This window comes from Galeopterus variegatus, unplaced genomic scaffold, assembly GCF_000696425.1.
Source record: "Galeopterus variegatus unplaced genomic scaffold, G_variegatus-3.0.2 Scaffold3720, whole genome shotgun sequence".
Taxonomy (NCBI): Eukaryota; Metazoa; Chordata; class Mammalia; order Dermoptera; family Cynocephalidae; genus Galeopterus; species Galeopterus variegatus.
Window position 1 is genome coordinate 89,833 of NW_007729831.1, and position 15,853 is coordinate 105,685.

The window sequence follows — 15,853 nt, forward strand, 5'->3', positions numbered from 1 at the left end:
CCCGGCCCCACGGGCGCCAGCGCCGCCGCGCTTCCCAAGCGGTGCACTATCCAGTGCGCCACCGGGCCGGCCCCTGAGATTCTGCACTTTTTTTTATAAATAATTTTAAATCCCTTCCTTTTTCAACTTTTCTCCATAATTTATTGACAAATAAAAAAGTGATATTCAAAAATAACACACATTTATTCTCCATTGTCTTCTCTACCCTGGACAGTGTCAATCTTCCCTTTACTTACACCCTTTATCTTGAACAGATAATATGATTATTTAGCATATGTCATGTATAACTGAAGAGAAGGCAAAAGCTTACAAGTTATTTTGTCTTGCAAGGTGCTCTCAGTGAGCTTGTTTAATAAGATTCAGTGAGCTTGTTTAATAAGACAAATGCAAATTTTTGTCTAAAGTATGACCCCAATTTAATCTCACACACACACACACAGACACGAAGGGTCTTCAAAAAGTTCACAGAAAGGGCCGGCCCGGTGGCGCAATGGATAGTGCGCCACTTGGGAAGCGCTGCGGCGCTCCCGCCCGAGGGTTCGGATCCCACATACAGACCGGTTCCCGCTCACTGGCTGGGCGAGGCGCGGGAGCAACACCGAGGGTTGCAGTCCCGTTGCCGGTCCCCGGTCCGGTAGGGGGGCAACGCTGAGGGTTGCAATCCGTTGCCGGACACGGAAAAAAGACAAAAGACAAAAAAAAAAAATAGTTCACAGAAAGATTTGCATTATCTTTTAATTTCATTTTTCCAGGAACTTTTTGAATTATACACATATATAATTATATATACATATACATGTGAATATATAATTGTCACTGGAATGAATTGGTATATAAAGTTCTTAGGGGCCGGCTCCGTGGCGCATTGCTACAGTGCGCCGCTTGGGAGCGTGGCGGCGCTCCCGCCGAGGGTTCGGATCCCACATACAGACCGGTTCCCGCTCACTGGCTGAGCGAGGTGTGGGAGCAACACCGAGGGGTGCGATCCGTTGCCGGACACGGAAAAAGACAAAAAGGAAAAAAATAAAAAATAAAAAAAATAAAAAAATAAAGTTCTTAGTAATGGTCTTTTTAGGGTATGGGATTACAGGTGATTTCAGTTTTCTTTTTTCTGTTTCTCTGCATTTTCCCTATTTGTCTTCAGTGAATATTATAGGGAACATTAGCAACATTGCATGATAGGACCCTTATGCTGCTGATATTTATAATTATTTAATGTGAACTACTTGTATTTTTTTTAGAAATATATTTTGATCTTTTGGAGACTGCCACCAGTTCACTGACAGGAGTGATAAAGCTGTGTGTGAATTTCCCACATTTAAGGAAAGTTAACTCATTCAATAGCACAATGAAGTCACCACCTGATAACCCAATTCATTACAACTCATCAGACTCCAAATACCCAAATAATTTACTCTTCTGTTCTACACGAGCATAAATATCTTGTCTTTGTTAACTAAATCATGAAGTCCTTTTTTTTTTTAACATGTTATGTTGTAGAACAATGATTTCGATATTATGTTGTAGGACAGTGAGTAGAAGCAGCCTAAAAACACTTTGTTATATTTTCAATTGAAAAATAGCTTGACTTAGAACCATGGGGAATCTAACAGAATAAAGTGAACCCAGTATGTACTTACTAAATAATTTTAACTGTGAATGTGTCATACTTTCAACAGTTTTCAAATAACTTCTGTTTTCCCATAGTATTTTCTAGACAGAACTTTGGCTATAAATGAAAGGATGGGAAGCATAAGCATGGGAGCCTATACCGATGCCAATGAGGCTAGACTTTGAGAATCACTTAGTCCAGTGACTCTCAAGCCTAGCTGCACATTAAAGTCACCTGGAGAGTTTTTTAAATATACAGATGCCCAGACCAATTTGATCAAAATCTCAGATGGGGCTTGGGAATGGTATCTATTTTATGGGCTAGTCATCATTATGAGTGCTTTTAGATATATCCAATCATTTAATAATTCACCCTATGACACAGGTACTATTATCACCTCCACTGTACCTGTGATAAAGTGAGGCTTATCAAAGTAAATTGACTTGGCCCAGTCAGACAATAAAGTAAGCAGCAGAACCAGGATCACACACAGGCTCTATTCTGGCCTGGGTTATGCTATCCATTCTCACAACCCTTCAAACCATCTTCTCAGAACCCACAGAACAACATATAATTCTTGGTATTACAGAATTCTGCTGGATGAAATATAGCCAGAGATAAATAAATGCAGAAAATGTAGACTGATTTTAGGGAGAGCTAAGACAACAGTACAAATAGGATAGATGACAGAACTGTGTAAAACACATCTTAAAACAATTAAACTCAGTACAGCACTGTTTGGCTGGTGGTAATCAGGAAAGAGTACTCAGCTGAAACAAGATGTCCTTTAGGCCATAAGATTTAAAGACTCTGTTAAAGGATGCAACCTGGAGTCCCACAAGTCAAATCCAGCCATCTCTTAGAGTTTTTATTTGGCCCACCCAATACTTTAAAATGTTTTAAATTGTCAATATAAAATATACACATAAATATATTTATATTTTATAAATATAAATATGTTATAAGTACAAATTATATAAATATACATATATGTGTGTATATATATATACACGTACACATAAAAAACATTAAAATCCAGGTTCCCACTTTTTCTTGAAAAATGGGAAAACCAGGCAACCCATGGTTTCCTGAATGGTAGCAGCTCCTCTCAGATGGAGCATAACCTCTCTAGTTTTCCACCTTCCCATACTGTGTTTTTTGCTCTCAGGTCACAGATGACAAGAGAATCTTTGTGGAGGGAGCAATGGAAGTAGAATAGACAAATCTGGATTTGAATCAAGTCTCCATTACCAGCTCTAGGAGCCTGGATACTTAAATTCTCTAAACCTTGCTTTCCCTCTCTGCCAAATGGGGATAACAACTACCTCATAGAGTTTTTATGAAGTTAAATCTTATTTGCGGGCACATAAGTCCTTGATAAGGTCTGAATGTTGAAACTTAATAACTAATGTGATGGTATTAAGAGCTAGGGCCTTTAGGAAGTGATTAAGTCTTGATGACAGAGCCCTCATGGATGGGATTAGGGCCTTATAAAAGGGCTTGAGAGAGTAGGTTTGTTCCCTACTGCCCTTTTGCCCTTCTACTTTTTCTACCATGTGACAACACCAAGAGAAAACTGCATCTATGGAACAGGTCCTCATCAGACACTGAATCTGCTTGTGCTGTGACCCTGGACTTCCCAACCTCCAGAACTGTAAGAAATAAATTTCTATTGTTTATAAATTATTCAGTCTGTGGTATTTTGTTATCATAGCATAAATGCACTAAGACAGTCCTCAAAATGTCACAGTTATTATTACTGGTGTCTATTTAATCTAGACACATAAATAAATATTAATCATGTTCAATAATATGATTCTCAAAGATGATAGTTATCATCATCATCATGCTACTATTTATGCAGCACCATCTTACAGAAAAGCAAACTAAGGCACAGAGTGGGTAAATACCTTGCCCCGGGTCACACATTTGTAAGTGATAGGGTAGGGATCTGAATTGAGGAAATGTGGCAGCCAAACCCACACAACTGGAAAATAAGGAATAAGAAAAGACATCTATCAACCTAATGATGAAATTCACAAATATTTATTCAAACCAGTTGTGCAAAATTAAGTCTTCTTTCTCAAGAAGCTAAACTTGAATATTAATATAATCTCATGGTGATTAAAAATACATATGACATAGAAACTTCCCCCTTAAGAAGCTGACAGTTTAGTGGGAGAGTTAAAGTAAAAGCAAGATGAAATTCAAAATTTAGCTAAGGATTGGATGGTCTTTAAAGTATCTGCCATATCTGGAAGATTCTATAAATGTTTGCTTTGTCAAAATTTTGCTATGAAAAGTGAGAAAAACTTCATAATCCAGGTACATACATGAAACACAAGCACAGAGATTCATTCCAACAGGAGAGAAATTACCTCTGGGTTGGGATTTTAATTTTTCTTTTTTTTTTTAATTTTAACTTTTCATTATACACTGTATTTATTTTCATGACCCTTTACCCATTCCTCTTTCGCCCCTTCCCTCTCTCTCCTCCCCCCTACATCATATCTGTTTACTTGTCTTAACAAGTTCAAGGAATTATCATTATACACTGTATTTATTTTCATGACCCTTTACCCATTCCTCTTTCGCCCCTTCCCTCTCTCCTCCCCCCTACATCATATCTGTTTACTTGTCTTAACAAGTTCAAGGAATTATCATGATTGTTGTGTCTTCTTCCCCCCCACACCATTTATTTGTTTGTGTGTTTATTTATTTATTTTTAGATCCCACAAATAAGTGAGAACATGTGGTATTTCTCTGTCTGTGCCTGACTTGTTTCACTTAATATAATTTTCTCTAAGACCATCCATGCTGTTGCAAATGGTAGTATTTCATTCTTTTTTATAGCAGAGTAGTATTCCATTGTGTAGATATACCACAGTTTCCTTATCCACTCATCTGATGATGGACATTTGGGCTGGTTCCAACTCTTGGCTATTGTAAATAGTGCTGTGTTGGGAAAATAGAATAGTTTGGTCAGGCTCCTTCCCCTTGGGGCAGGTTGGGGGTGGTGCAACATTCTTTGTAAGCAAGTTGTATGTGGGTGAAGTTAGTGAGCATGTGCAGCACCACCACCTTGGCTGGTGTCTGCCTTGGGCATCTGCCCGCGCAGCCATGCTTTCCAACCTATGGCTTCCAAGGACCTGTTGGCCAGTTACCTAACTCATAGACCTGCATGTGAGGGGTCGAGGGACCCAGCCTGGCGTGTGAAGGGTTTGTGACCCAGTCTGTTAACAGGCTTGAGGGGTCTGTGAGCTCCAGACCCAGCCTAGCCCTAGCTCGACACCCAGTCTGTTAACAGGCTTGAGGGGTCTGTGAGCTCCAGACCCAGCCTAGCCCTAGCTCGACAATTGGCCCAGTCAGTGCAGGATTAGGGACAGGTAAAAGAGCTCAACAATTGGCATTGTCGGCAGGATTCGAACATTTGCTGTAGCACCACATGCTGTAATAAACATTGGAGTAGAGGTATTGGGATTCTAATTCTGAAAACTGTAGTACTTTGTATGATTATGAACACCAGGTCAGCAAATCTGATTCCCTTTGCTATGTACAGAAAGAATCAACTTACATCATACTAATTTGTGCAGTTGCTTTGAGTACAAACAATAAAAATACTCCATTTCACCCAAGTATCAACAAAGGTAGGAAAATATCCTGTTCAAAACATATTTAAGCTGTTGTTGTGACCAGATGGAAATATTGCAGTGCTAGGTCTACAGAATAGCTAGTGGAGAATCTGGATTTTGATTGCTTGTGTTTGATGGAATTTTCAAATTACTTTTAAAAGTAGGTCATAAGTGCCTGCCTGAATTAGAGGAGGAGGATTCTCTTGGGACTCCTGCTGTGTTTTCAGAAATGTCCTTTAGAGCACTTCACATCTTATCCCCAGAAAGGAAAGTGCCCTTGAAGATTACAAGCAACAATATCTATCTTGTCTCCAACACGACCAGAATGGAGTGGAGCCACAAGGTTTGACTCCCCCTAGCTATTGTCAGGGGACCAATTACTATTTTCACAGCTAACTTAATGGGATCATGAGTAACATCATTAAGGGCACAGTAAGCAATAAATGGTTATAAAAGAAACTTGTGAAATTCCCTAGGTATCCCTAGGTCTGCCTCCCTTATTTAATACCATCTGTGGATGCACAGATGACCTGGAAATGGAAATTGTGTAACTAATAACTTCTAATTGAAAGAAATCTAACCTAAGACTATGTATCCTGCCCATTGCATGTTTCATCTTAATTCACATCTAGGGATTCTAAACTAGTTATTGCTAGCCTCTATGGAACTCTGAAGCTTGATCATCATTAAGTTTCTTATCTGTGCTAAATGAAATAGTATTTAAAAAATTCAGTAGAAGGGCAATAGTTTTCTTTAGTAGAATTTTTCAGTCTTTTGAGAACTGACTCAGGTTGCCAAACAGAATGTAGTATTGTTAAAATACAGATTCTTGGCCACTCCCCAAACCTACTAAATCCAAACCTCTGAAGGCTAGATCCCAAGGACCTAAATTTTAACAAACTCCCCAGACGATTCTTATGTACACTAAAGCATGAGAACTTCTGCCCTAGGGTATCACCCACCCAAAGCTAAAAATCACTAGTTACTACCAAGTGTTATAAAATGTTGAACTTCTAGCTCAACTTTAGTTGGCTATAGGAAACCAGCACTTCTCAGTATTAGAAAAATTCCAGCCACAATTTGACTTTCTCATATTTGGGGGTGAGAGTCTTTATGTAGCAAAGATTTCTGCAGGGATGCTGAAGCAATCCGGCCCATCCTGTACAAGGCTGCTGGCAATAGGCTACCCTTCCCTCCATGCACGCTACAGGTACCAAGATTGGTATTTCCCAAACTTAATCACACTCATTCTCCTTTGTTGGCATGCTCTCTCATCTTGTCTAAAGAAGGATATTGTTAATCTGGGGTAACTCATAAAAACCAGTACACCTTTCCCCTATCAATATTTTAAATTTTATTGTTGTTATATTGTTCGGTGTATTTATAGCAGCTTGTCCCTATGGTTGTAAACTGCTTCAATCCCCTAACAAACATTCTATTTCTAAATAATATTCATAAGTCTATCACAGCTAAGAAAATGACAAAAACAAAACAAAATGGGTTGAAAGTGGCTTCAGCAACCCAAGAGAAAGGTCTTGCCCTCAGGGTACGTGAAGCTGTCTCTTCAGGCATATCAAGAACTCTTTCACCAAATCCAGATGTAACAAGTCATACCTTAGATAGGACATTTTTGCCTTTTGGAAAATATCAAAAGCCAAAAAGCTTATAAAACTATTAAAGAATTGATAATGCAAGAATCTTTTTTATTCTTTTTTTTTTTTTTTTTTTTTACAGAAGTTGCTATGCTTGTTTGTTTTTCAGGAAGAAATAATAGCTGGTACAAACACTTGATGAAAACAACATTTACCTATCTACTAAGCTCACTCAGAAACTGGAAACTGGAGCATACCTGTTAAAAAAATAAAAAGTTCAATTGCAGAGACACGAGAAATCAAACCGCTTTTATAAAGAAAATTCTCCCAATCAGACACCATTCAGCCTGGCTCTATTAGCGTCACTTCTCACAAATGCAGAAATCTTAAATGGGATGAATCATAACAGCTGGTTCCCACCAACTGCCACTCCACCAGACAGGAAGCTGGTTATCAATGAGTGGTAAAATGTCACCACTGCTCAGGCAACTCAGGCAGAGTGGTGGGGCCTGGAAGAGGTGGTGGCTCCCTGGGAAGCCCCTCAAGGGAAGGTCTGCAGATGGTAGCTTAGTAGATAATTCCTTTGCAAATTTTTGCATTTTGATTTTGATACAGAGAAAGCTCAAGTTAAATGTCATAGTGCACCAGGATCTTTTTTTTTATCCAGGGAAGGGAAGTAAGGCTATAACCTATTCTGAGTTTATAATCAACGTATAAACAGAATGAAGATTAAAGACATTAAAATTGTTAAGAAAAAAATCCATTGCTTGGATAAGAAAATGGAAAAGGAAATTGACTAGAGTGCTTCAGAGAACTTGTTTCTGTATAGCAGAGATGTTCAAAAGTTAATTCTACTGTAAAGCTACAATAATCATGACAGTGTGGTATTGGTGAAAGGACAGACACATAGATCAATAAAGAATAGAGTCCAAGAATAGATGCACAAATAATTACAGTAGATTGACTTTTAACACAGGTGTAAAGGCAATTCAATGGGGAAAAGACTGTCGCTTTTAACAAATGGTGCAAATCCAGATGCCAAAAAATGAACCTAGACACATTCTTCACACCTTATATAAAAATTAACTTGTCAAAGCACAGTCCCCATGTCCACCATGGTCATGGTTCAGCAGCTGGAAGGAAGAAGATGCCTGGTGGACAGCAAAGGCTTTGATTAATACACAAAGGAACAAGGAGTGTGAATAGCTCAGTGAAAAATGGATGCAATGGCCAAACCAGATTGTATCATTTCTTGTGACTGCAACTTCATCATAAAAAACTGAGAGCATTCTGAAAACAACACAGTTTTCTTGTACGCTGGGAGAAAAGTTTGAAGAAACTACAGCTGATGGCAAAAAAAACTCAGACTGTCTGTGACTTTACAAAAGGTACATTGGTTCAACATTAGGAATGGGATGGGAAGGAAAATATGATATCAAGAAAATCGAAAGATGGGAAATTAGTGGTGGACTGCATCATGAACAATGTCACCTATACTCAGGTCTATGAAAAAAGTAGAATAAAAATTCCATGATCACTTTGGACGGGAATTGGCTGAGAGAATGAACAAGCTCAGTTCAGTGAGCAAATCTGCCATACTGCTCCTTTTTTTTCATTACTGTGTTTAATTATCTTTATCACAAACATTTTACAGGCTACTATTTCAAAGTGCTGTTTTAATTAGGATCATCCCTTTGGTTAGTAAATTAATGTGTTTGTGCTAATAAAAAATTAACTCAAAACGTGCCATAGACTTAAATGTAAATGTAAAACTAAAACATTAAGAGAAAAACTGAGAAAATTTTTATGACCTTGAGCCAGGCAAATAGTTTTTAGATACAACATCAAAAGCACTATCCATAAGAGGAAAAAATTGATAAATTGGACTTCATCAAAAATAAAAACTTGTTTTGCTCTGCAAAAAACACTTTAACAGAATGAAAAAACAAGTCACAGATGAGGGGAAATTTTTGCAAATCACATATCCAACAAAGAACTCATATCCAGGTTATATAAAGAATTATCAAACCTTAACAGTATGAAAACAACCCAATTTTTCAAAAGGACAAAAGATCTGAAAAGACACTTCAACAAAAAAGATATATGTATGGCAAACAAGCACATGAAAATATGCTCTATATCATTAGTCATTAGGGAAATGCAAATTAAAACCACAAGGAGATATTATTATTGACCCTCAGAGTTATTAAATTTTTTAAAAAAACAATACCAAGTGCTGGCAAGTATGCAGAAAAACTTGAATTCTCAAATGCAACATGATACAGTTACTTGGGAAAATAGTTTAGCAGTTTATTATAAAGTTATAAATACACATACATATATGTATATATATACGCACACACGTCTATATTATGTACATATACATATACACCCACACACACATCAATACACACACACAATAATCCCACTCTAAGGTATTTGCCCTAGAGAAATAGAATTTATGTTTACACAAAAGCCATCTTTTTGTGAATGTTTATAGCACCTTTATTTATAATCGCCAAAACCTGGATACAATATAAATATCCTTTAACTGGTGATTCAGCTTTGGAGCATCTATAAAATGAAATACTATTCAGCAATAAAAAGGAACAAACTATGGTACATGCAACAACATGGATGAATCTCAAATGCGTTATGCTAAGAGAAAGAAGCCAGACTTAAAAGGCTGCCTATTATATGATTTAATTTATAGGACATCCTGGAGAAGGCAAAACTACAGTGATGGAGAACATTTCAGTTGTTGCCAGGGGTTAAGAGTGGATGAGAGGAAGATCTGACCACAAAGAACAGTGTATTTTCAAGAAGTTTTTGGGGGGTGATAGAACCTTTTGTTTGTCAAATATATAAAACTATATAACAAAAATAGTAAATTTTACTCTTATGTAAATTAAAAATGAATTTTAAAAAGTTTATTCTGAGCTAATATTTGAGTACTTTATAGTAAGCTTTCTCGAATTATTTTCAGTGCAAACTCAAAAATGCCTTCAGATTACTCTGTAAATTTTCAATGCCATGTTTGTATTTTGGCAAATATTCAAAAATAGCATTGATTCCCAAGTACATGATATTATGAAAATTTTTTTTAAAAATAGCATTCAATCCATTTGTTCAAACCTATATGGTCAGAGTAAATATGTAAAAAATATGTTAAGTTTTAAACCACAAAATAGAAACATTAAAAAAAAAAAAAAAAAGATTCCAGAGCCTAAAAATGAGGCAAAGATACTTGCCAAGTCAAAATCTACTCAGGACAAACTTCCTCCTCCATGCAAAATACAAGATTTTTCATCATTTGACAAAGCTAAATCATGCTGCTTGGCTTTCTATACTATTGAAGTTTAACACAATCTGCTGACTCCAGTCTCAGCATTTTCAACAGAGGTCAGAGTCATAATAAATAGATCATCGTCATTCTGGACTGCTGTCGTTTTTAAGAAATGTGGATGTTCCTGTTAGAGGCTAATAGTCTTTTTACAGGTAAATCAAATCACATCTTATTCTTTTTTGCATTTTTTTATATTGGTTCCATTGAGAAATATTAAAGAGAAATGTCACAATTCAAATATCCAAAGTTTTTAAATCACCCAGAATCATTTTATACATAAGAGAAGTGATTTATTCAAGGCAAGGATTAGATGGATAGAATCAGAAACAGAGAGCAGTTTTCCTTACTCTCAGTTAATGGTCCTGCTTCCAGATCAGATTACAGATTATCAAACACATTTCTGTTAATTAATCATCATTAAAATTATTTTGCTATAAGAATTTTATCACTTTTAGTACTATGCAACAATACCAGCACTTAGAGATAAATGTATTCATTTCCTCATCCAGTTGTATAATATTCCTTAAGATTGAACTGAAATTTTGATCTACTTAGAACAAAAAACATTCAGTGTACACCTAGCAAACTTTATCCAGTAAGTATATGGCTACTACCAATAGCAATGATCTTTTACTAAATGCTTTTTGCAAATTATCAGTTGAGCTTACCACTGTTCACTATTTCCACTGGTCATACCCTATTTCAAACTCCCAAATGATATCAAGCCTCCTCTGATCATTGGTCTCCCTGCTTACTTTCTCCTCAATAATCTCTTCTGTTTTCTGTACTTTCCAGGTCAAAGTGCCCTCAGTCTCCCCAATTACTGCCAACAACAGTGAATGGCCACCTACTTTTTGGTGGCCATTCTCATACTCAATGGATGAGATGTATGAGGTCAATGCATCTTCATGGGTGTACAACAAATAAGTGCAATGCCTAAGGAGCAATTAATTATACTCCTTTTTCCTCACACTCCAAAAAAACATGTCTGAATACAAGTGACTGAGAGTAATATTACTACTAGGAAAATCATGGAAATATGCACAGGAACACAGACACACACACACACCCCTCTACCACTCAGGCATAAGATACCCATATCAGTAAGAGTGGCCCACAATAGCCAGAATTCTAAATGGGAAGGAGGTATATAGCCCTTAGGATGAGCGTAAGATATGGGAATACTGCCTAGTTCTTTCCTTTCTCAATCTCTTTTTTCATAACTTCCCTCAGAAAACTCGTTCAATTCCACAACTCTTACTATTACTCAATGGTGTTGTCTCTGAGGCTTAAAATCCACATTTTCAAATGATTGCCAAAAATTCAATCCACCAGTACCTCTGACCTAAACCAGCTCCTTCTCCTGGTTTCCTTATTTATCTTCACATCATATTATCTTCTGGTAAAACAAGCTTGAAGCTAGTCGTTATTTTTGATTCCTCATGCTCACTCACCTCTCATCCCCAAATAAACCTGCCAAATCAGTCAACTCTACCTTCATAGAAACTTTCACGTCCTCCTCTTCTCTATTCCCATTATAAATACCTAACACAGGGCCTCATTACTGTTTGCTTTCTAACTCAGCAACCTCTTCCCAGTATGCCCCCATCCCAATCCATTACTCATACTACTGTCACCAGGATAATCCTAACATATGGATTAGCTCATGCTACTTCCTCATCGGAAGCCTCCGATGGTTCCCCATTGTTCACAGATAGAAGTCCATATTTTTTAACCCAATTTTGAAAGTTCTCTTCACAATCTGTCACCCATCTTTCTGGCTCCATCTGTCACCTTTATATGCCCCATATGCCAAATAAGCTACATTACTGTTTTTCCCCCAAAACACCTTATGATATAGCTCATAAGATCCTTAAACTTAGAATGTTTTAAAACTGCCATTATCACAGCTACAAACCTTTGACTTTCCAGTGCTAACTCTTCCTTGAAACTTTTACCCAAACCCTGAGCTGAATATGTTCTAGCAATCCCAAACTCCTACATCACTGAATTAGTGCATGTATGGTTCTTCTCACCTAAAATGTCTTCTGCTCATATCTTACATCTTCTACTGTACTATACTGACTTGTTCCTAATTCTGTATATCGTCTAACCTATAAGGGTCATGTGGTTCTTAATTTTCCAAAATTCAAAGCAACAACAAAAGCTCCCAAAATAGGTGATAAGAGATCCAAAGATCAAAGATGATAAATATGTACTCGAATAAATGGTTGATTGAAAACAAAATAGGATCAGCTACAACTGCAATTCTAACTCTCTAAGTCGAAACAGTAAAGTCCTCTGTGTTCGTATATATTTATTTATATTTATTCTCTACGTTTTACCATATGTTCTGGAAACTATGTCATAAAGTAAGTGATATTTTCCCATGAGGACAAGTGATCTTACTAGGGATGTACTTTTGATCAGAGACTCATTATCAAATAAATCATAGATATGAACATGCAATAAAAGCTAAGGTATAACAACTATAAATCTTTATAATAATTTAAAATTATAAATTTACTATTAAATTTAGTAAATAGCCTCCACTATTTAGAAGGATATTTGGTGTTTGTGTAACGGAGGTGATAAAAAAAAAAAAAAAACTTAAGTCTTGCTTTCCAGACAACAACAAAACCACTCCCAACCTGCCCAATGAAGTAGAACCAACCATTTTCTCTTTATTTGTGACAACCTGATATTTGGAATAATTCCTCAGATCTAAGAGCCATGTTCAAACATAGATGTGTTCGATTTGGAAAAGGAAATTTTAGGTTCTGGCCCAGCTCTGTCACTTATCAATTAGGTGATACACAGCCTCTCTGAGCCTCAGATAGCTCAAAGGTAACAGGAATATAACACAATGGCTAATCACAGAGTTACAAAGAAAATTCAGAGATAGTGTAACTTAATTGCTTTTAAACTGTAAAGCCCCATCAAGAATAAGCTGTTCTTAATTATCATATTGTTCTTGATGTTGATGACACTTGGTCCACTATTAGCTGAAGAGACATTCCTTCCCCATCCCCTCTATTATTCCTAACTCCTCAGTTTACTCAGAAATCCATGTACTCTTTCTCAGTACAAAAGAGCATGGAAATGGTAAGAGTTGTTAGGTCACTATTTACCACTTTCCTCCTTCTCAGAGCTTATCTGACATCTTGGGTACTTTGTACTATGCTGAAAAGCCATAAAAGAATTACCATGCTGGGAAAAAGGAATACTTTGGTCACTGTATTGCGCAACTCTGTGGACAGGACATTTCCCTCAATCAAGAAAGAAGGAAAGAGTTTTTTTGTGTGTGCAGGAAAATAAAAGCTGAGTCTTTTTGCCTCCAAAGGACATACAACTTTCTAAAGACCCTCTTCAAGTGGAGAAAGGCAAGGAACAGAGAGAGAGAAACTCAGAAAGGTGCTAGTGAAGACTGAATATCTCCATTTTTGGAAATTAGTGTGTGTTGTGTTTTTGACACATCTGAAAGAATGAAAGATAGCCCTGCCTACCTAACCTTCTACTCAGCCCAACCAAGAGTGAAGAAGGAAACAACTGGAGGGGAGGATGGCAGTGGGGGAGGGAGAGGGACTTTCTTTACTCCCAGATCACAATTTTTGAGAAGAAAGAGACTATCCTAGAAAGAGGAAGGAACTTTGGAGACTAGGAGAAGGTAGAGGTAGATGTCCGGAGCTGAGATAGATTCTCCCAACACTGGGAAGAAGCAGAGGCTGCCAATTCCAGGAATGGTACAGCTGAAGTCCAGTGTCATTTCAGCACCCCAGGAAAATTCACACATGCAGAGGGAGGCTGGACCTGGTACCCCAAGGCTACCAGTCTCAACAAAGTTCCAGATGATCTGTCCCTTTCAGTGATTCATGTAGACTTGGAGCACATCATATATATAGCCATGGAGAGCTTCAGCCTACCTTCTCATAATCCCCATCAGAGCCACTCTTAACTCTACCTCCAAATAAATACACAATGTAAGTAAAAACAGCATACTTGCTATGCAAATGCAGCTTCAATTCAGATCCTGTGGTGGTACCTTCTATCTAGTTTGTGCTCCATCCCAAACTCTTTCTAAAGAAAAATTCTTGAGCTTCTAATGGATTATACCAGCAGTAATGGACGCAGACCAGAGAGTCCTTCCCATATGTCCTCGAACTTGCGCATGACCTATGAATTTATTGTTCTACCACTCAGTGAGATGGGGGTACTCAGAGCCAGATTTAGCAAGATGACGATGATAGTAATGATAATAATAATAATAATAATATAAGGAGACATTGCTTATATTTAAATGGAGTGGATTAAAGAATATGCATACATTATATAATAACAATTGTTCAGCTTAAAACCTGTGTTTCACAACAAATATTTATGCCCTTCCTTTAGGCATTTCACCTTCATTCTCTATAAACATTTAGAGAAGTTCTTTTGAAACCATCAAGCTCCTACTCCAGTTGTGTCCAAGGAAAGATTTTTGTACAGGGCTGGGCAAAGTCTTTAAAGGAGAGCAGTGCAATGGTGCAGGGTTAAACACAATGGGGGCAGAAAGCATCCGGGAGAGAGAATTCCAAGGGGAAATAATTTCCACTTGAAAATTTTCCATCCAGAGACTTTCTCTGCTGTAACTCTACAAGTTTCTATCTTCTCTTTTCATGACAGAAGCCATTGCCTTGTATTAAGATACTAGTATGCATTAACTTTTTGCATAGGTGAGTTTAAAGAAATAACTCACAAGGCTGCTAAAATATGTATATGACAGAATGGCCTTCTGCATTGGAAACCACTAAAGCACATATTGAAAACTAGAAATTTGTGGGCTAACTCTGACCCAAAGACTTTTTATAATGTCCAGAAAATGTTTATTCAAAATTTGAGTTACATGCTAACATGTAAAAATCAGGACGTTCACATAAAAATCTTTGTTTTCCACCTTTTCTTAAAAAATTAAAAGATCTGGCAAACACAGGGTCCCTGAATGTCCACCTGGAAACAATCAGCTGGACCAAAAAACCATGAGCCCCTTAAACACCCCCAGCTCACCACAGTTCAGCACCTTTAGTCTTTGTGGCACTGTGTCTGGGTTGTTTCACTCATTTTCGGTAACCATTTGTCCCTGAAGGCATCTAAACTGGTGACCTCAGCACCAAAAATGTGCGAAATGTTCATTAAATCTGTAGCAAGCAGGAATGAGGGGTGGCCTAGCACTTGAAGGCCAGAGAAGTCCTTATGTTCACACATACTCTGTCTGCACTAGACATCAGAGATAGAGCAGGCCCTGCATCAGATTACTTCCTTTTTGCTTTTCCCTGGATTGAACTATTTTATAAGCCAGATTTCTTCTCAGTTGTAAAATCCAAACAATAGCTACTCAGTGTATATAGGGACTAGAAAGACACGAGCTAATTCAGACTCTGCCTCTCTGGATGTAATAGGTTAGAAGGTTTTCAAATTAACAGGGTCTGTTTCCTCAATCATAAAATGAATGGATTCAGCTAGAATGATCATTAAGATAATTTTTAGTCGTCCTCTCTCCATCTATATACCTCCACTTATCCACTTAGCCCTCAAGGGATGCTCAAGTTCCATCACCTCCTCAAAAAATCTTCAGACTTGCCCTGTTTTTGAATTTTTCAGCTTATCACCCATACCATCAAAATTAGTATTT

At 37.4% G+C, this 15,853-nt stretch overlaps 1 pseudogene; it reads left to right on the forward strand.

The window, feature by feature from the left end:
* The first annotated feature begins 7,951 nt into the window (after positions 1-7,951).
* Positions 7,952-8,370, forward strand: LOC103601397 (annotated as a pseudogene).
* The last annotated feature ends 7,483 nt before the right edge of the window (positions 8,371-15,853 follow it).